The 21,452-nt window shown below is 41.4% G+C and overlaps 1 pseudogene; it reads left to right on the forward strand.

Annotated features, from left to right (window-relative positions):
- The first annotated feature begins 13,826 nt into the window (after positions 1 to 13,826).
- On the forward strand, positions 13,827 to 14,101 carry LOC120243627 (annotated as a pseudogene).
- The last annotated feature ends 7,351 nt before the right edge of the window (positions 14,102 to 21,452 follow it).

The raw sequence follows: 21,452 nt of genomic DNA on the forward strand, positions 1-21,452 counted from the left end.
GACAATTCAAAAGCCTGTGTGTTCTCCAAATACCTCCAGTGGTCGACTCCAGGTCAGTGGTCAAGTCTAGGTCAGCGATCAGTTCCGGGTGTAGTATGGGAAAATTCCCAGCCAGGAAGAACCAGGCAGAGGGGACCAGGGCCTTGCGGAGCACGGTGCCAGTGGAGAGTGCAAGAGGCTCGCCAAAGCAAGCAGGCAGGTCCTTGTTGTGAACCAGGATTTCTAATCTTCTCGTCCCTCTTTACACCTTCCCTTCCCTGCTTGCATAGATCCTCAAACGTCCTGTTGCATTACATCGAGAGCCCATCACAGAAGAGTGATTCTTTCTGCCCAGTGGGAGATAGCACCAGTCATTGCATAATCCATCCCAACGCTCAGAGCCCCTGAGTAGCTGCTCTGGAGGTGGATGGAAATAACCCGCCATTTCAGTTTCTATAACCCATACAGGAGTAAGAATGTTATTTTTAAGGCGCAGTAATTTAAAAGCTCTTGCAGGCCGCAGGGGGAAATGTCTTCAGCACTTTAGGGAAACAAAGTGGGTTCTGTCTTTTCTTTTGCAGCCAGTGTCCAGAATGAGTTCTTCCTTTGTAATAACAGGAAAGAGTTCACTGCTTACTGGCATCCATAGTTTTAACTGGTACTAAACATAGCCAACTTAGAGACTTTCAAACTGTAGGAATTCAGGGCACCTTCCTGCTTTGTGGTCTATGCAGTAGATGGACATAATATCCTTAATGCCACCTTGCTTTTGGCGATCAAGATGATGTCTTTTTTTCCAAATGGCCCAGAGCATTGTCAGGTACACACAGTGAGTTTTCCTTAGTTTGGATTCCCCCTAAAACAGACCCCAAGGCAAGGATTTTGATGCTAGTAGTTTATTCAGGGTCATAGTGAGGGAATGAATAAGGGAAAAGGGAAGGGTGGAGAGCCAATAAGACAGATGCTAATCCGCCAATTTCTGTTGTCAGCACTTGGGGCTTAATCAGCCCAGGCCTCTCTGAGAGTGAGCCGGGAGGTGCCTCCAAACTGTCCCACTGAGGGAGAGTTGGGATATTTATACACCAGTTCTTATCCCTCAGTGTCTGAGGGCTGTTCAGGGTATCAGCACTCCTACACTTCTGGCCTGTCTTAGAGCAGACCAACAGCACCCACTTCCAAGGTCAGAGAGTGTCCTCCAACAGGGATACATGGGCAGTCCTCCAGAGAGGCAAAGAACATAGGGGCAGGGCACTGACAGCTTCTGCCCCAGAAGTCAAAGTCAGATTCATAAATGAGCTGCATGTTCCATACTTAAAATACGCAATGTGGTCTTTTGAAAGACCCGTTTTCGCCTTGCAGGATCTGTTTGCCCTAATGGAAAAGTAGCAAGAAACCCAGCTGTAGCTGTAGGCTGTAGAGCAAAAGCTAATTGGAATTGAAGCCTTCACCATTTGTAATTCCCAACCTATAACTGTACCCACAATAAATGAGGTCACCCGCTCCCTGTAGAGTCAGCACAAGTCTGGGCAGAAGATGACGCCATTGACACTCAGCTGAAAACTGAGACAGCAGCGTTGGCAAGACACAGCAAAGAACAGGGGATCAGACTCCATCATCTGTATGTAGACAATGTAGACGGCAGTGTTAAATACCCTCGATGACCATGACCATGAAATCCAGGGAGTTAAAGATGCCCAGCAGATTACCAGTGCCCATATTGGAGCTCTTGCAGAAAAACAAGAAGGCTCACAGATGTTCTAATTCTTCTTCTGAAAAAGAGAAAACACTTTTTTCTTTTTGTTCATAAAAATAATATATACTTTTGATAATTGTAAAAAACTTAGAAAATAAGTAAAATGAAAAGAAGAGACAGATCAACTATAACTCCATGTTTCAATCTTTTACAAATATATAAACAAAATAGATAAACCCATGTAAATAAAATTCATATCTTTTATAATATAATCACATGTTGGAAACGGTGGGATCCCTCTACATATATGATTTGGTGTCTGTTTTTCATATAGTGTATCATGGGCTGTGTGATTCTGTATGTCACTGACAACTCTTCAAAATGTTTCTGTTATCTGAATTATATTCCATCACCTGGATATGCCATAAACCATTTGGCCATTCTTCTGTGAATGTGTGGTATACGTGTTTGTGCTGACCACTTGACCTCTGGGTATTTTAGCAGAATGTACTCTTGGGTATGGGATTATAGGGTTAAAAGGGACTGAGACCAGAAGTCTGGGGACAGGGTTAAGGGGATGCATCGTACCAGCGGTCCCTGGTGGAAATCTGTGACATACGATTTGTCTATGGCTGTGGAGTTGTAGGCCAGGCCTGCCAACATACAGATCAGAGTCCCTGAGCTCGCAGGAACCCTAGAGATAACCTCCTCCCACACCCTATTTGTTGTTTTTCAGATAAGGAAACTGAGTTGCAAAGATTTGCCAGACATGGCCAGGCCATCAGGTTCTGGACTTGGGTTGTTTTTAGAAATTAAATTACATCATGACACAGAAAATGGAATGGCCAGACAGCTGGTTGGCCAGCCACAAGGGAGGCTGTGTTCTTCTGGAGCTTGGGAGCCTGAAAGAGCACCTCCTTCCCCATCAGCTGACTATACATAATAGGATAAAATATCTCTTCCTACATTTGGAAGAGCCACAAGGTTTGGTGAAGTGCCTAGGAACAAAAATAAACCAGAAGAAACATAGTCTGTTGAATCAGAGCAAGTCAATGAAACTCAAACTGGGAAAGGCAGAGCACTTTTGAGAAGGCGAAGCTCTTGCCTTGTTTGCTGAATGGAGACCGGGGTTCTAGGTATTTTGCAGACATTGTCAGAGTCCTGCTCATATTCTCTCAGCACGTACCATTCCCAGATATGTCAACCACTTCCTACTGCAAGCCCCTGAGATGTTTTGCCTGACGGCTTTCACCGGCTAAAGGAGCCTTGCTCAGGCCTATCTGACCAATATCTTCTGGAGCAACCCTCACCAATGACCAATGGGAGTCAGTGTTTAAATATCCCTGGTCTCTGGGCACCTGGGTGGCTCAATCAGTTGTGTCCAACTTTGACTCAGGTCATGATCTTGTGGTTCGTGGGTTCTGTTCGTGGGTTCGTGTGGTTCGTCAGGCTCTGTGCTGACCTCTAAGACCCTGGAGGCTGCTTTGGATTCCGTGTCTCCCTCTCTCTCTGTCCCTTCCCACTCACATTCTGTCTGTCTCTCTCTTAAAAATAAATAAACATTAAAAAAAAATCAAATATCCCTGTTCCCTTGCCCCTAGGGAGCACATCTTTGTTCTATGCCGTCTTACCAGGTTCCCAGTGGGAGTGGGTCCCAAATGCCCATAGGAATGACCTGCTCTTATCACACCATACACTGGTTTACTTTCCTTCCCTTTCTCACTTTCCTACACCCCTCCTGGTTCTGGCATCACTCACAACTCAAATCCTTATATCATTGTCTGCTTCTAGGGAGCCCAACCTAAGACACAATAGGGCCCTCTCAGAATTAATTATAGGAAACCCCAAAAAGGGAAACCTCAGTTAGTGGAGTAGACACAAATGGATACCGATGTTAGAATTAGCGATAAGGATGTTAAAACCATTATTATAACCGTATTTTCAAAAAGATAGAGGAAAGATGGAACCTATTAAGGTGAGACATGGAAGATATTGCACCCAAGATACACATGGATGATGGATGCAGTGGAGGAAGATCCCAGGCTGACAAGCAGAAGCCAAATTATTATAGTTAGGATTAGGTTCAGATACATAAAGCAGGGTGTGTGTGTGCGGAGGGAGGCATGGGTAATTAGCAGTACCTTAAACGAGAGAAGCTTATTCCTCTATCATGTAAAAGAAATCTGGAGGTAGGCAGTGCATAGCTTAAAGGGCAGCTCCACTGTGTCATCAGAGATCCAGTCTCCTCTTCAGCCCTACTATCATTTGTGCGTATACTTTCATCCTCAAAGTCATCTCCTAGTCCAAAGTGGCAGCTAGAGCTCCAGCCATTACATCCCCATTTCAGGCAGCACAAAGAAGGAAGAACAGAAGACCAAAAAGTGACCCTGCCTAGCAGTTAATTCCATTGAAGGAGTCTGGAAATCCTACAGAACTGTTCCACTTAGATCCTTTTTCACGTGGCAGCCTTTGGCTGCAAGGCTTAGAAATATACTGTCTTAGCTGGATGCATTGGTAAAATCAGAGTTGTGTTACTAAGTAGAGAGGGGAGAATGGCTATTGGCTCAGGTGGCCAGCAATCTCTGACTTACCAAGGCTTATAAGATGTTTGGTTTGAGGGCTGGAATGAGAAGAGCAGAAAACAGAAGTTAGTTGAATTTATGTTTTCAGAATAATTGAACCAATTAGATTTTCACTTTGGATCTACCTCACACATGCAAAACACAGTCAATCCAGACAAAAACAAAATTTTAAAAGCTCTGTATCAGCTATCATGGCTGCATAACAAACAACTACTGATTTTAGTGGCTGAAAAACTTTTTAAAAATCATTATTTCTCACAATTTTATGGGTTCACCAGGCTCTCACCTAGAGTCATGTATTCAGCTGCAGTCATTTGGCAGCTCTATTGGGTCTGGAGAGTCTAAGATGGCCAGGACCTTATGGCTATCATCTGAGTGCCTCTCCACATGGTCTCTCATCATTCAGTTATCCACCTCAGGTGGTCTCACATTGTGCTGGGAGCATTCTAAGACTAGGAAGGTAGAAGCTGGAAGGCCTCTTGAGACCAAGGCTCCAGAACTTGCATTATGTTACTTCTGTTGCCTCCCATTAGCCAAAGCAAGTCACAGGCAAGACCAGATTTAAGAGATGAGAAATAGACTTCATCTTTTGATGGGGATGCTGCAAAGCCATTGTTAAAGGGCCAGAGACAGAAGGAGATGTGATTCATTGGGACCCAGACTGTTAACAATCTACATAGACTCTCTAAAGAAAGTTTACTGCCTGGAGAGCTCTAGGAATGAAGCCTTCCTCATTCTGGGATCTTTGGATCTTACAACCTCAAACCTACTCCCTTCTTGTTTGTTCTAAAGGAAAATATGCTAATACATAAATAAGCCCTGGCCACCTAAACAGAACTCTCAGCTGAGGGAGAGGCCAAAAGAAAGAGACCAATACATACCCTAGCTGAGGAAATCAGTATCAACTATCTTGAAAAATCCATTCCTTATTCTTAGGTATGTACAGTTAACAAAGGACTATAAAAATATTTTTAAAATTTGAATAATGAAAAAGAAAGTAAAGAAAGAAAGCCAAAGGAACAATAATCCCAGAAGGAATGGAGATAAATCAGAACACAGAAGAAAGCATGATCGAATAAACAAAAAAACCTTAAGTGACTTCAAAGAGATTTGAGAAGCTATTACATTTATAAAACAAGAACAGAATACTGTGTGTGTGTGTGGAGGGGACAGCACAAGAAAAATCTTTGGAAGCATAATGCCAGTTTTAAAAAAATCAATAGAGAACTTAGGAGGAGAAAAGGAAATCACCTAGAAAATGGAACAAAATCAAAGAAATGGAAAATAGAAGAGATAATAAATATAGAAAACACTCTATTGGATTTAACTTCTAAGTAATAGGAGGTCACTGAAGAGAGAATTTGGAAACCCCTGGAAGAAAGTTATTAAAGAAATATGGACAACATTTTCTACAAAGATTTAAGTCCTTGGTTTGAGAGAGCCTTCTGAGTTCTTGCTATAATAAGTGTTTTAAAAAGAACCAAGTCTTGAAGTACCAAGGTGAAACTTTAGAACATCATGGAGCTTAAGAAACAGCAGGGCATCGATAAAGGAACAAGATTAAGTCATCAGACTTATTATCAGACATGAAAAGGCTTAGAAATCTTGTCTTTCAAGTATCCTTTCTGCAGGAAGAAGGTGTGATATATATGACACAGTGGAATTCCCTCAGACATGCTGTAAAAAGAAACTCTAGCATATCAACTGTTTAACCAGCCTAAACGCAATCAGTTCACATTAGATCAAAAGCTCAGTGGGCTTTTACAAGAGTGTTTTTAAGAAGCATGGAATAAATTTCACACAATAGGAAAAAGGAATAAGAAGGTCAATAACATTAGTCATGTAGCAAAGAAAGCATATGTTTCTTCTTTCAATAGCAACTAAAGAACCAATTAGAAACACTAGAAAATAAATATACAAGTGAAGCAAAGGAAAATGTGGTATAATTTTGAGGCATTGATAATGTCAGTGTAGCAGACTTAGTGGCTTGCATTAATGGCCCATTTAAGGGCTGACCTATATCCACACTTTATGTAGCCTCCCTACCAACACCCCAACTCTGGGTCACAGGACATGATTTAGCTAATAGCCCAGTAGCAATTGAACCAAGAGGGAAACATGAAAAGACACTTTCAGCTCTCTCTCTTGAAGCCCTGCCACCACCATGAGTTACAAACACGGATTCACCTGTTAGAAGGATATGAGAAATACATAGAGGGAAACTAAGTCATCAAAGCCAAGGCAATTCTAGATCAATCTGTCCCAGCCTAATCCAGCAGCCAAAAACAGCCATGGGAGTGAGTCCATGGAAGATCAGTCAAGCCCAGTCAGATGAGCAGAACCACTCAGCTGACCTACAGCCTCATAAGAAATAATAGGTCATTTTTGTTTTTAAAGGACTAAGTTTAGGGGTGATTTATTATGCAGCAATGGCTAACTGATACAGAAGTAAAAGAGAATTTATTTGACTTAGATACTAAGAATATTCTTTTTCAAATGATAAAGGGGGTATGACAACATCCTTGTCAAGAAAATGTCTTTCTGTCCATCCCACTTGACTCAACCAGGAACAATATGTATATCATCACAATAATGTAAACTTTGTGTCTTGGATTTCAACATTTAGGAATAATTTAAAACCCAGAAGACTTCATGGGGGTTATAGAACAGAATGTAACTCTTATTGATCTAAGGAATGAAAAGTATAGCTGAAAATGACTGGGATGAGAAAGAGGGGCTGGAGAAGAAGGGAGAGTAAGCATAGTAGCCTCAATATATTCATTTTACTTGGTAGAAGCAAGAACTATTGACAGAAGTTGATAGAACAGAAACCAGAGGTTTAAGTATATTATTTAAATTTGCAAAGGAAACCAGCGATGAAAAAGAGGTAGAGAAGCTGGAATAAATGAACACCACCCGCTTTCTGTCCCTCTAGCATGAGAAGTTGATTTTTTTTAAAAAAACTGAGATATAAAATACATACAGTAGTGTGTATGAAGTGCACTAATCTTAAGTGAACAGCTTGATGAATTTTTATGTGTGTTGCAGTAACTACCCAGCTTGAGATCTAGAACATTGTCAGCACCCCCAGGAAGTTCCCTCATGCTTCTATCCAACCTACACCCCCTTGAAATAGCCTCTTCTGATTTCTGTCACCATTCATCAGTTTTTCCTGCTCTTGAACTTCAAATATTTGAAAACATAAAGTATATACTCTTGTGCTTGTCCTCTTTTATTCAACATGAGATTCATTTATGTTGCTGCATGCATCAGTTTATTCTTTGTATTGCAGTGCAGTATTCCATTGTATGGCTATACCAGAGTATATCCTCGTCAGTTTCCAGTTTGGGGCTCTTGCGAAAAAATTGCTGTGAAAATTCTTCTGTTTGTCTTGATGTAGATCTCATTCCTTTTTTTTTTTTTTTTTGGAAGTATAAGTAAGAGTGTTATATTAGTTTCAGGTGTACAATATAATAATTCAACAATTCTATACATTACTCTGCTCATCACAGTAAATTTACTGTTAATCCCCTTGACCTATTTATTACTTATTAATGTTTATTTTATTTTTGAGAGAGAGAGAAAGAATGAGCAGGAGAGGGGCAGAGAGGGAGACAGAGGATCCAAAGCAGGCTCCATGCTGACAGCAGAGAGCCTGATCCTGATGCAGGGCTTGAACTCATGAACTGGTAGATCATGACCTGAGCTGGTTAGACGCTTAACCGACTGAGCCACCCAGGCACCACCCCCTTCACCTATTTAACCCATCCCCTACACCCCACCTCCCCCTCTGGCAACCACCAGTTTTTTTCTCTGTAGTTAAGAGTTGTTTTTTTGGTCTCTTTTTTATTTGTTTCTTTGTTTTGTTTCCTAAATTCCACATGTAAGTGAAATCATATGGTATTTGTCTTTTTCTGACTGATTTATTTCACTTAGCATTATACTCTCTGTCTCTGTTCCTGTCATCGCAAATGGCAAGATTTCATTCTTTTTTATGGCTGAGTACTATTCCATTACTATTAATGGAACACACACACACACACACACACACACACACAGCACATCTTCTTTATCCATTCATCAGTGGATGGACACTTAGGCTCTTTCCATAGTTCGGCTATTGTAGATAATGTCGCTACAAACAGAGGGGAGCATACATCTTTTTGAATTAGTATTTTTATTTTCTTTGAGTAAATACCCAGTAGTGGGATTACTGGATCATATGTGAATTCTGTTTTTAATTTTTTTAAGAAATGCCGTTATGTTTTCCACAGTGGCTGCACCGCATTGCATTCTCTCCAGTATTGCATGAGGATTCCTTTTTTCTCCTCTTTACCAACACTTGTTATTTCTTGTCTTTTTGATTCCGGCCAGTAACTCTCATTCTTTTTCATTTTTTAAAAATAAGCTCTATGTCCAACATGGGGCTTGAACTCATGACCCAGAGATCAGGAGTTGCATGTGCCACCGACTGAGCCAACCAGGTGACCCCTGTAACTTTCATTAGCTCAGGTCTTTTTTACTTGCTGTTTCCTCTACCTGGACTACTTAGCCTCCTGATCTTTGCAAGCTGGTTCTCTCACCATTCAAGACTCAGCTGTCAAATGGAGGTGAAGGGGGATAGGCTAGGGATCATAACGCTTGGGACTATCTGGGCATCTCTCTCTTAGAGTTTCAGAGCCTCTCCACCTGGTTCCTTTTTGTGCGCCAGTTTGAGCTTCCTCGCAGCATGTCACATTTCAGGGCACTCTCTATGACAACTGAAAGCTTCAAGAGCTTTCCAGCAAACCAGGAAAACCTTATCACCTTTTATGACCTAGACTAGAAAATTACACAGCATTGCTTTTACTATGTTCTATGGATTACAAGCACGTCACTAATCCACCCAGATTTAAAGGTAAGGAAAACATATTCTACCTCTTGATAAGCGAGTTGGTAAGTCTAGATGAACATGTGAGATGGAAAATGTTGTGGCCAGTTTTGGAAAATATGCTCAATCATACTGCCTTATGTGGTTTTCTCCATAGTACTTTTTATTATTGGATATTATTTTTTTGCTTTTAATCAGCCATCTCCCTTTACTAGAATATGTGCCATAAAAGGACAGGAACCCTCTCTTTATTATTCTCTTCCCTATCACCAGTACTTGACTGGTATCAGCACATAGTAGGTGTTTAGCACATTTGTTGAATGAAATAATAAGGCTTTTGTAGCAGGGACCAATAGTTGCCTCAGGTTAATAAACCAAGTAACAGAAGTATAGGCACTTTATTTAAGGATGTGGACCTAACCACTCAAAGTACTAAAAATAGAAATAGGTAGGACCATGGATGAGAAGAAGGGGAAAAATAGTGGGGGAGAGGGGGGGAGGCAAACCATGAGAGACTCTGGAATGCCGAGAACAAACTGAGGGCAGATGGGGTTGGGGGGAGAGGAAGGGGGATGATGGGCATGGAGGAGCACAAGGGCACTTGTGGGGATGAGCACTGGGTGTTATATAGAAACCAACTTGACAATAAACTATTTTAAAAAAATAAAAATAGGTAAAGGGGTTGCCTTTGTGGAGACGAAATGGAGATGGATAGTTAGTGCTTTTCTGAGGCACTGTTGGGGAGATTTTCATTTTATTTTTATTAAAAAATTTTTTTAATGTTTATTTTTTATTTTTGAGAGAGAGACACAGACAGACAGAGAGAGAGAGAGACAGAGAGACAGAGCGGCAGCAGGGAAGGGGCAGAAAGAGAGGGAGACAGTGAAACCAAAGTAGGTTCCAGGCACTGAGCTGTCAACACAGAGCTGGATGCGGGGCTTGAACTCACAAACTGTGAGATCATGACCTGAGCCAAAGTTGGACACTCAACTAACTGGACCACCCAGCACCCCTGGGAGATTTTTTAAATCCATGTACTTTTATTTCTGACATTAAATTTTTGAAAAAATTAAAAACAATCATTGTAGAAAATATGGAAGAACTGGAAGAGAGCAAAAAGCTAACTTATGAAGGCTTTCTTATGGTATCATTATCTAGACAAAGCCGCTGTGAACATTTTGGTCTATTACCTTCTTGTTGCAAATAGATAGTTCTGAATCTTGCTTTTTTATTTTCCTTGCATTAACTATTGTGAGGATTGCTCTGGGCAGAAATGCTGCCTGGCGAAGGTATGTGACCTAAAGATTTTGTTACTTCTTATTTCCCCTACTTAGAGGTCTGCATAATTATACCCTTTGTCTTTTTTTCTCTCCAACCCAGACAATTGCATTTTACCTGCTCTTTCCCCACCCATTTTTCCATCTTGTTGAAGGACTTCATGAGTTCATCTCTGTCTCTGTCTCCTCAACCACAGGACAGAGGTGAGTCTTGGTTAGCTCTTACTACATAACAAACTAATCAAAACTTAGTGACTTAAAATAACCATTTTTTATCATTTTGCACGATTCTGTTGGTCAGGAATTTGGACAGGGCAAAGCCCTGTCTTCTGTGCTCTACATGACGTCTCCTGGGGCATAATGTCCATCATGTCTGATGCCTCAGCTGGGATCCCTGGCAAAGCAGGTAGGCTTTGATGTGAATGGTTTAATTGTGATCATATGCCTGGGTCTTCAGCTTAACTCTGGCCGCTAGGGTCTGGCTTCTCCATGTGGTCTCAGAGCTTTTCCTTCTCCACACGGTCTCTCCTGGGGCATAGCCATCCTTCGTGCGTGGCAGCTCCAGGCTCCCAGGAACTTGAGCCTAGAACTCCACCTGCATTCTGTGTAGGCTAAAGCAAGTCACAGGCTTAGTCCAGATTCCTCCGTTGGGTACAGATGCCTCCACTAGGAGGCATAGGTCACTGGGGGCCACCAATGTAACAGATTAACATTGAGTCAGATGGAATTCAAATCCTGGCTTTTTGGCTTGCTAACTATATTTCCTTGGCCTGATTTCTTCCTTCCTTCCTTCCTTCCTTCCTTCCTTCCTTCCTTCCTTCCTTTCTTTCTTTCTTTCTTTCTTTCTTTCTTTCTTTTTATTTTGAAGAGGGAAACATTTATTAAATGTAAACATTAAGTATAAAGGCAAATGAGCATTACTCCTTAATATTCTAAATTATAAAATAAATCAAGTTGACATAGAAGACAAGTTTCCCCTACTCCCATCTCCTAGGACTCATCACATTAATATACATACAGAAATAAAACCAACATCATCATTATGTATTTTTTTCTATTTTACCACTCTGCTGTTTTTTTAGCATTAGCCCTTCTCTTGGATTTTGAAATAAAGAGGCATTGTAACAAATATCAAATAATACCCACACACACACTCACACACAATAGTAGGTATGAAAACATTTCTATGGTTGAAGGGCTCTTGATATTCACCACTCAACAATTTCTAAGGCTACATTTAGAAAGGCTTTTAGGTTAACTATTGTGAACCCAAACACTGCAGTCCTGTACCATCCATCTTTTTTTTTTTTTTTATGTTTCCTGATTCATTGTTTTACTGCATATGCAGTCAAGAAAGTCTTCATTATCTCAAATCTTTTTTTTATTTTTTTAGTTTTTTTTTATTTACAAATAGTTTATTGTCAAATTAGTTTCCACATAACACTCAGTGCTCATCCCCAAAGTGCCCTCCTCCATGCCCATCCCCCCCTCCCCTCCCCATCCATCAGTCCTCAGTTTTTGTCAGCATTCAAGTCTCTCATGGTTTGCCTCTCTCCCTTTCCCCCACCATTTCACCCCTTCTTCTCCCTCTTGTTCCTCCGTCAAGTTCCTCCTAATCCTCCTATACGTGCAAACATATGATATTTGTCCTTCTCTGCCTGACTTATTTCGCTCAGCATAACACCCTCAAGGTCCATCCAAGTTGCTACACAAGGCCAGATTTCATTCTTTCTCATTGCCATGTAGTATTCCATGTACCATCCATCTTTAGAATCCAGGAAACAGACCAATATTTGAGCTACAGGCAGTTGAATCTATAAACAAACCTTCCAAAGGAGCTTAGTATGAGCAAGTACAATTCTCAAAATTAACCACATAACATTTTGTTTATTATGTACCTATGTATTTATTTTTATGGAAGTATAGTGAAAATACATTATTACATTAGTTTCAGGTGTACAGCATAGTGATTTGAGAACTCTTGTATGTTATTCTATGCGCACACAAGGGTAGCTACCATACCACACTATTGCAATATCATGGACTATATTCCCTATTCTGTATATTTCATTCTCTTGACTTAATCTTAAAAAAATCTTTTAATGTTTATTTGTTTTGAGAGAAAGAGAAATAGTGCAAGCAGGGGAGGTGCAGAGAGAGAGGGAAATCTGAGAATCTGAGACAGGCGCCAGGCTCTGAGCTGTGAGCAGAGCCCAACACAGGGGCTCGAACTCACGAGCTGTGAGATCATGACCTGAGCCGAAGTCAGACACTCAGCCAACTGAGCCACCCACGCACCCCTTGTTCCTTTTATAATTGGAAGCCTGTACCTCCCTCACCCCTTTTTGTCCATCTTCCCATCTATCTCCCCTCTGGCAACCACCAGTTTGTTTTCTCTGTTTATGAGTCTGTTTCTGCTTTGTTTGTTCATTTGCTTTGTTTTTCAGGTTCTACCTATAAGTGAAATCATACAGTATTTGTCTTTCTCTGTCTGACTTATTTCACCTAGGTCCAACTATGTTGTCACAAATGGCAAGATTTCATTCTTTTTAATATTCCTGTGTATGTGTGTGTACCACATCTTCTTTATCCATTCAACTATGGATGGACACTTGAGGGGCTTCCATATCTTGGCTATTGTAAATAATGCCGCAGTAAACATAGGGGTATATATACCTTTTTTTAATTGGTGCTTTTGTTTTCTTTGGGTCAATACTCAGTAGTGGAATTAGTGGATCATATGGTATTTCTATTTTTTTAATTGTTTGAGGAACCTCCATACTGTCTTCCACAGTGACTGCACCAAATTATATTCCTACCACAGTGCCTGAGGATCCCTTTCCTCCACACCTTACCAACGCTTGTCATTTCTTGTCTTTTTGATACTAGTTGTTTTGACAGGTGTAAGGTGGTATCTCATGTGGTTTTGATTTGTCTTTCTTTGATGCTGAGTGATACCAAGCAGCTTTTCATGTGTCTGTTGGCATTTGTTAATGGCAGTTTATTTTGGTTTTGTATCCCTTGCCTGAGGAGACATATCTAGAAAAATATTGCTATGGTCCTTGGCCTAATTTCTTTTTTCTTTTTTTTTTTTAATATTTTTTTATTTATTTCTGAGAGAGACAGCGTGAACAGGGGAGGGTCAGAGAGAGAGGGAGTCACAGACTGAAACAGGCTCCAGGCTCTGAGCTGGCAGTCAACACAGAGCCCGACGCAGGGCTCGAACACACGAACCGTGAGATCATGACCTAAGCGAAAGTCGGACGCTTAACCGACTAAGCCACCCAGGCGCCCCGGTCCTTGGCCTAATTTCTTAACCTCTCGGAGCCACCATATCTTTGCTCATCTACAAAAGAATTAGCATATAATTCCACACCAGCAGTATCACTGTGTGCACTGAATAAGATCAGTAAGTGTCGTGCCTGATGCAGTCACTGCATGGCGCTTCATGGAAGGGACTTGAGCAGTGGAGAGATGTGCAGACCGGTCATGGGGTAGTTTTTGGCACCAAGGCAGCAGTTCTTGTGATGACTGTCACACAGATTGTTTGTCACCACTGGGTACATATATTGTGCCTATAGGATTTGTCCTCGGATGTTATCTAGACAGAAAGAATGAAGAAAAGCTAATTGCCTTCTGGAACAAGAATTTGTTGTTTAAGAGGGAATTGAGTCCCAGTGAAGAAGACACCTGGAAGTAAAGGCTATGACTGAATTATAGAATGTTCACATTTTAAAAACATAAACATAAAAAAATAAACTAAAAATTAGGAGGGAAATAAAAACACACTCATTATTTTTAAGAAAAAGGCTGTGCATGATGGACCCATGAGAAAATGAGCTCCTGGTAACCTGGCACCTTTGGGAGGGCTTTAGTTTTCCAAGAATCCAGAAGTTGGAGCCAATGTTATTTAAATCTCTAAATAAATAAATAAATAAGATCTCAGTGAAAAAATAGATATTATTGTATGGTTCGAAGAGTGAAGAGTTTCTTCTCTCTCTTCTTCCATTTTGAGTTACTTTTATTCACCAGCCTCTTGAGTCTATTTAAAATTTACTCTGTCTCTCTTACTAATATCCTCTGCCGAGTAACCCCTTGTTCTCTCCAAAGGGCATAGTTATCCACTCTCCCCTATGCAACAGAAGTCCCTTTAAGCCTGGTGTCCATAACTAGTTACCACTGTGCAGAACTCAGACCCCACGGAGGTCGCTTTAACTGTGAGGGCCCCCCTGCGAGGACTGCCTGGGGTTCCCTTGAACTGAGGAGATTTGTGAGCGAATGACCTTTAACCCAGTGAGACTCTCCTCCTGCAACGTCCATAATCCTCTTAGGTGTTAATATTTAGCCTTACCTTGTATTACCCAGGTGCCAGGGAATGCAGCTGCCCACAGCCCCTTCAGCAAAACCTGCTGAAAGGCTTCTCTTGCTTCTTTAACCTACTTGTTTCTGTTCCAGCAAGGGGTCAGTAGAAGTGACACCTGTTTTTCGGTAGAAGGAACACACTTTAAAAGTCAAAGGTCTGATGAAGGACACAGACACTGTTTCTCAGAGCTGCTCTCTGCCACCGTATAATTAGTCTGTTATTAAAGTGCCAGCGAGGATGATGATCGGTTCTCCTCTAACTTTATAGAGGGTGGATCCTGGCTTAGTAGGTCTGGAGTGAGACCTGAGTTTCTGCAGATCTAGGATGGGGTGCCTGGGTGGCTCAGTCGGCTAAGCATCCGACTTTGGCTCAGATCATGATCTCACGGTTCATGGGATAGAGCCCCACACTGGGTTCTGTGCTGACGGCTAGGTCAGAGCCTGGAGCCTGCTTCAGATTCTGTGTTTCCCTCTCCCCCTGACCCTCCCCACTCACGCTGTCTCTCTCTCTCTCTCAGAAATAAATAAAACATTTTAAAAAAAGAAAGAAAGAAAGAAAGATCTAGGATGCTTCCAGAGGATACTGAAGCTGATATGCTGATCTGGGGACCACACTTAGCAAGGAAATGCTACTAAGTAGCGAGGAAGGGAGGGGCTGGCTCCGGAAATCTTCCTGCAGTCCAGGAGGAGCAGAGAACAATTCCTGGTTTTTCCAGGCATTTCCTTGTAGCAAAGAGCCTGGGCTTTGGGGACTATTGGGTGGTCGTGGGCAAGTCAGTTCACCTAAAACTCAGTTTCCTCATTTGTAGAACAGACAGTGGAGGCAATACCTGCCTTCCTGAGTGGTCCTGGAGATTTTGTGATGCAGCGTGTGTGATGGCCTGGCAGAATGCCCGGCATGTTTAGGCTGTCCAGTGATGGTGCCAGGTCTCACTCTTGCAAGGATGGAACTGAGAGATGTGAGCAAGAGCCTGCTGTCTTCAGCTCTTCCATATTCAGGGTGAGGACTTGGCTTTGCTTTCATGTGCCCAGAGTTAATAAACAGGCCTGTTAGTGGGTGTGTGCCGCATGTTAAGACGGTGTCTCTGCTTTGATGGGTATGCTTGAATCACCCTAGGGCAGAATGAGGTAATGCTGTGGAATCATAATGCGAAGGCCTCTTTCTTATTAGCTGTCACACCCTCTGATGTTAAGGTGTCTTTCATAAACTTTTCTATTATTAAGTTAATGTGACACCTTTGTCACAGGCCTTTCTCACATGGCAGAAAGTAAAAACATTTCATAATTCCTATGGGTTCAAGTCCATTTTCTTGTCCTTATACACATGAAAGCATTTTCTTTGGGTCCATGTGCTCCATTCCTAACTCTGGCTTGCCCAGACTTCCTGATTAAGTAGCAATACTTGCAAATCCTTTAAAGGCTTATTCTGTTTGCTTGAACTTTTTAAATGACTTCAAAATAACTACAGACTGGGTCTGCTGACAAGCAGGAGATAGAACTCAGCTTTTCCCTCTGTGTGTTTCTGCCTGTTTTGACTGTTACTCTTGACACCTGTGTGTTGTCTGACTGTTACTGATGATTCAGCAGAAGCCACTACAAACAAAACCTGTTGTCTTGCGCCAGAGAACACCCTCTTGCTGGCCTGATTCTCTGGCAGTGATGACGACATCAGCCTGATTTGTGGAGATGAAATTTCTGGTTTTCTCTCTCAAGATGCCCTGGAAGGGTAGTAGCAACACCATGTATGGCTAAACTGTTAACTTATATCCCCAAATTTACTTCTCCTTCCTTAAAGCCCTCATTCATTTTATTATTTATTTATTTATGGACTTATTTTAATGTTTGTTTATTTTTGGGAGAGAGAGAGAGACAGTGTGAGCAGGGGAGGGGCAGAGAGAGAGGGGGATAGGACTAGTTCATTTTAAACTTTTCTCGTTCATAAAAGATGGTGTCTTAAACACAGTCATTTTCTCTTCATTTAGGCAAAATTATTAACCTGCAGTTGCTATAATTTCTAACTTAAGAGATCAAAAGTGAGTAGTGGGACATGTATAAAGTTAACAAAGAAAGAAAATAAATGGAGTTGGGTTGAATGGTGACTTGGGGAAGTCAGAGATGATGCCAAAATGGTTTATTTCAGCAGCAGTGGGTACATGTTCATCAACCTGATGATGACTTCAGAGACCTCCTACATTCAAGTTAAGATTTTTAACCTTAGGGGCACCTCAGTGGCTTGGTTGGTCCAGCGTCCAACTTCAGCTAACATAATCTTGTGGTTTGTGGGTTCGAGCCTCATGTTGGGCTTTGCGCTGACAGCACGGAGCCTGCTTGGGATTCCCTCTGCCCCTCTCTCTGTCCCTACCCTCAAAAATAAAGAAACATTTTTTTTTAAATCTTTAAAAAAAGATTTTTAACCTTAAAGCTTTTTAACTCTAATTAGTATATTAACTATGTCACATTTAGGAAACAAAGATAAGCCATGAGATAGGCTAATTAGTTGGAGGAAACTTTGATGAAGAAAAAGTGTGAAGATAAGCAGGAGGCATTTATATTTGTTTTTCCACCATAGATCACACATACTCAAGCCATGTTGATGAAATTTTCCCATTTTCAACCCTGGATATTTACATTTCAACCCTGGATATTTATACATATTTACATATGTATAAGGAGCTCTTCTCCTTCCTACAGAAATAATAATAAAATAAATACATAAACAAAGAGCTGTTTACTGAGGCAGCAAATGTTTATTAGGATACTGCCTAGCCTGTGCTGGCAGCGTGCTAAGTGCCAAAGGCTGCAAAGAAGACAGGCAAGTAGTGCTCATTCCAGATGTTATTATAGGACATTAGCTAAGAGATTTCTGGTTACAGAAACCAGAAAGCGATTCTAGCATATGTAAGCAAAAATGGTAATTTATTGGAAAGCTACTACTGGGAGAGTTAAACATTCAAGCCCTGGACAGGGCAAGCCAGGTGTTCATGTACTTTCCCCTTAGGGCTATGATGTCATTAAGGTGACTCAGTCCCAAAAAATACCAGCTCTCTGTCCCTCAGTTCAAGTTTCAAGTTTCTGGGGAGAGAACCTGATTGGCCCAGTTTGGGTGAGGTGTCAATCCCTGGTCCAGTCAATCATGGCCAGACTGGAAGGCTCATGTGGCTCAAACATGGCCAGGAGGACCTCCTGTATATTAAGCCTCCCTGAAAACTGGGAGATTTTATGAATGGAGCAGACCCTCTAGTTAGTTCTTCTATCATATAACCTTTACACTGAAATAGGCTCAGGGTTGGTATTCAAAATATTTGACAACTGCCATGGCCCAGGCAATGACTATGCAGAGCAGATGCTGGTCACAGCCCAGGAGCAGGGTCCAGGATGACCCCTGCTGGATCAAGCATTAACCCTGTAGTTACTGGATCATGGGGAGATGTGGGGCATCCTATGGGAGGGGCCAGAGTAGCCTTGAAGAGCTGGAGATTTGGAGAATTATCCTAGAAAGTTAGGTGCCCTAGAGTAGACTCTGAGATGTGTATTGATGTGGAAGTGATTTTTTTAAAGAAATGTTTCTAGGAAAAGACATTTAGTAAGTGAATGAAGGAGGACAGGGAAGGAAAGGAAGTCAAGCAAGGCTGCTGTACTAGTCAGGGTCCTCCAGAGGCACAGAATCAATAGGAGATATGTGTGTATATGTGTACATATATATATGTATATACACATATATATATCTGAAGTTATAAATTTATTATAAGGAATTGGTTCCCATGATTTTAGAGGCTGAAATGTACTGTGATGTACTGTCTGCACACTGGAGGCCCAGAAAAGCCAGTGGTGTAGTTCCAGTCCAATCTGAAGACCTGAGTGAGACCCAGGAGAACTAGCTGGATGACAATAGAAAGTGACAGTCACCTAAGGCATACTTTTCCTTAACTATAAAATAAAAGGTTTGAGGTAGATGATTTTACCTCCACTCTTCCCTAGATACCTTCTCTCCTAATAACTAAGAATTATCTTCATTGCATCTAGACTATTTCTAGATTTTGAGATCAGAGGTAAATAATACATGCAGTGGACACTTGGCTTTCTTTCTTTGTTTCTGGAATTGAATCTTACTTTCCTATTCACTGACCACTCTTTGAGAGAATCCCCCACATGTGTGGTCTTCATGAAAATAGTGGCAGCTTCCCAAAGGGCCCAGGCAGGCCCCGCTGGTCAGCCCCAACACAGGCAGAGGGCCTGAACATTCTGGATCACCCAGGCACTCTCTTCTGGAGTTTAGAATTTGGAGTGAGTGCCACCTGGAGGTGGAGATGGTTTGGCGGTCATTCCTTGCAGTAAGCCTCAGCGACCGACTGAGTACACTCTCCTGGATGTGATCTCTTCCTGAATCCCTGCTGCCCAGCGCCCTGGAGTCCCTGAGGCCACACCTTTCCCATGCCTGGCCACACCGACTTGATTCCCCTGATAACCTTCCCCTACGTTCCTAAAATGTGAAGTTAGTTTCTACTGTCTGTAGCCAAGAACCCTGAGAAAATACAACAGGCTTACACTACAAATAATATATTTCATAACTTTGAAAGGCCTTAGGTAGCAGGCCACTGTAATAGCACAAACAGCACGTCCTACTATTTTCACTCCTCTATCATTGAGGTCAAGAGTTGTTGACCTGTTTCTCTCCATCTCTAGAAGGTAAACACCTTGAAGTCTGGGACTATGGACTCTTCCACTGCAGTAGACTCATGTCTATCAGAAATTAGGATTTTAATAATGATAAAAATGAGTAAAAAGTAACATATTACAGTACAGACAAAAGAAAAATGGAAAATCAGTATGCATTTTTTTCTAAAACTCATTCTGAGATTTTATATACAAGTACCTGAACAGACAGCTGTGTTACTGGACTGATTTCCACCCCCCCCCCCAACTATTAATGAAAACACTCCTCCATTTGCCTGCTTCTTTGTCTAGCTCTTTATCCAGTAATCGTTTATTTACCCTGTTTCTAGGCATAAAGCTGAGTTTCCCATGACTATTCTTTTAGGTGATATTTATGTGCAATTTTTTTCTTTTGCTTCCTGTGGATAAAACATGTTACTGACCATAAGATCAGAATCTGAAGCAGCTAGAAATCAGTATCTTGAGTGGTCTTCCATTAATCCCTGCCCTCACCAGGACCCAACAAAAACATCTCAAACAGATAAAAATCTGTTTGCTTTGAAGACACACAACAAAGAAACTGTAAAAGAAGAAAGAAAGAAAGAAAGAAAGAAAGAAAGAAAGAAAGAAAGAAAGAAAGAAAGAAGCCAAATAGTGACACATGTGTGCCAAGAAAGAGAGAGGTTTCTGCTTATACTTTTTTAAATCATGAAAAATAAATTTATTACCCCAAGATTCTTGAATTAGAAATTCAAGTACCAATTATTCTATGAAATCAAAATGACAGCATCCTCCGAGAGACAGTTGCCTGGTAACTCAGACCAGAGGGTTATCTTTATATTCTTCTGGAATTATGTGTGTCTATTTTGGTTTTTCTGTTGAGCTCATTTCCTTCCCTATAATCCAAAAACTGAACAATTTAGGGGGAAAATTCCACTCATAAGAAAAACTCTTTTCCTCCAAAAGATATTTTTATTGAGGAGTACAGCTGTCTTCATGCCATTGAATTGTTCTATTTTGAGGATCATTGTGTGAACATAGAAGAAAAGAAAAAGAGGACAGGCCGCCTGGGTGGCTCAGTCAGTTAAGTGTCTGACTTCGGCTCGGGTCATGAGCTCACAGTTGGTGAGTTGGAGCCCCGTGTCGGGCTTTGTGCTATCAGCTCAGAGCCTGGAGCCTGCTTTGGATTCTGTATCTTCCTCTCTCTGCCCCTCATCTGCTCTCTCTCTCTTTCTCTCTCTCTCAAAAGTAAATAAAAACATTTAAAAAAAAAGAAGAAATGGAGGGGCGCCTGGGTGGCTCAGTCAGTTGAGCTTCCAACTTCAGCTCAGCTCATGATCTGACTGTTTGTGAGTTCAGGCCCTGCATTAGGCTCACTGCTGCCAGCATGAAGCCCACTTCAGATCCTCTGCTCCCTCCTCTCTCTGCCCCTCCCCCACTGGCTTGTGTGTGCTCTCTCTCTCTCTCTCTCTCTCTCTCAAAAAAGAAATGTTTAAAAAAAATGCATCAACATATGAGAAAATGAAAAATGTCAACGGAGGGGAGGTTTCAGATTGAAGTGTATGTATATTTGGATGCTGAAAGCCAGACACTAACTTTCTCAAAGAGAGTAAGTCAGCATCTCACAAGGGATCAAAGTATAATTTACCTAGTTGAGAAATGCTTTGTTTGTTCCAACCTCTTCACTGAAGCCAGGAGAGTTGTCCAGGTAGGCTGTTACTCACCAAGCTCAAAATCCCTGTGTCTACCCTCTTCTGAATTAGTTGTCCTTTCCCAGATCTTTTTCACCTTGCACTTCAGCGAAAGACGTTAGATAATCACATTATTTATGATTCTTTTGGTGATAAGCAAGAGAACCTGGATGACAGTCTTTATACAAAAGGGAAATTACTGGAATGATTTGGAGTACTCACAAAAGGCTAACCAAGTAGCCTGAAAATGGGCAGGAATGAAGATTTTGGAAGCTAAAAGGCACAGAAAGGTTGAGAAGGAGAAATAGGCTAGCAGAAGTCTGTAATGGAATAAATGAACCGCAA

This window comes from Hyaena hyaena, unplaced genomic scaffold, assembly GCF_003009895.1.
Source record: "Hyaena hyaena isolate Hyena2069 unplaced genomic scaffold, ASM300989v1 scaffold_350, whole genome shotgun sequence".
Lineage (NCBI taxonomy): Eukaryota > Metazoa > Chordata > Mammalia > Carnivora > Hyaenidae > Hyaena > Hyaena hyaena.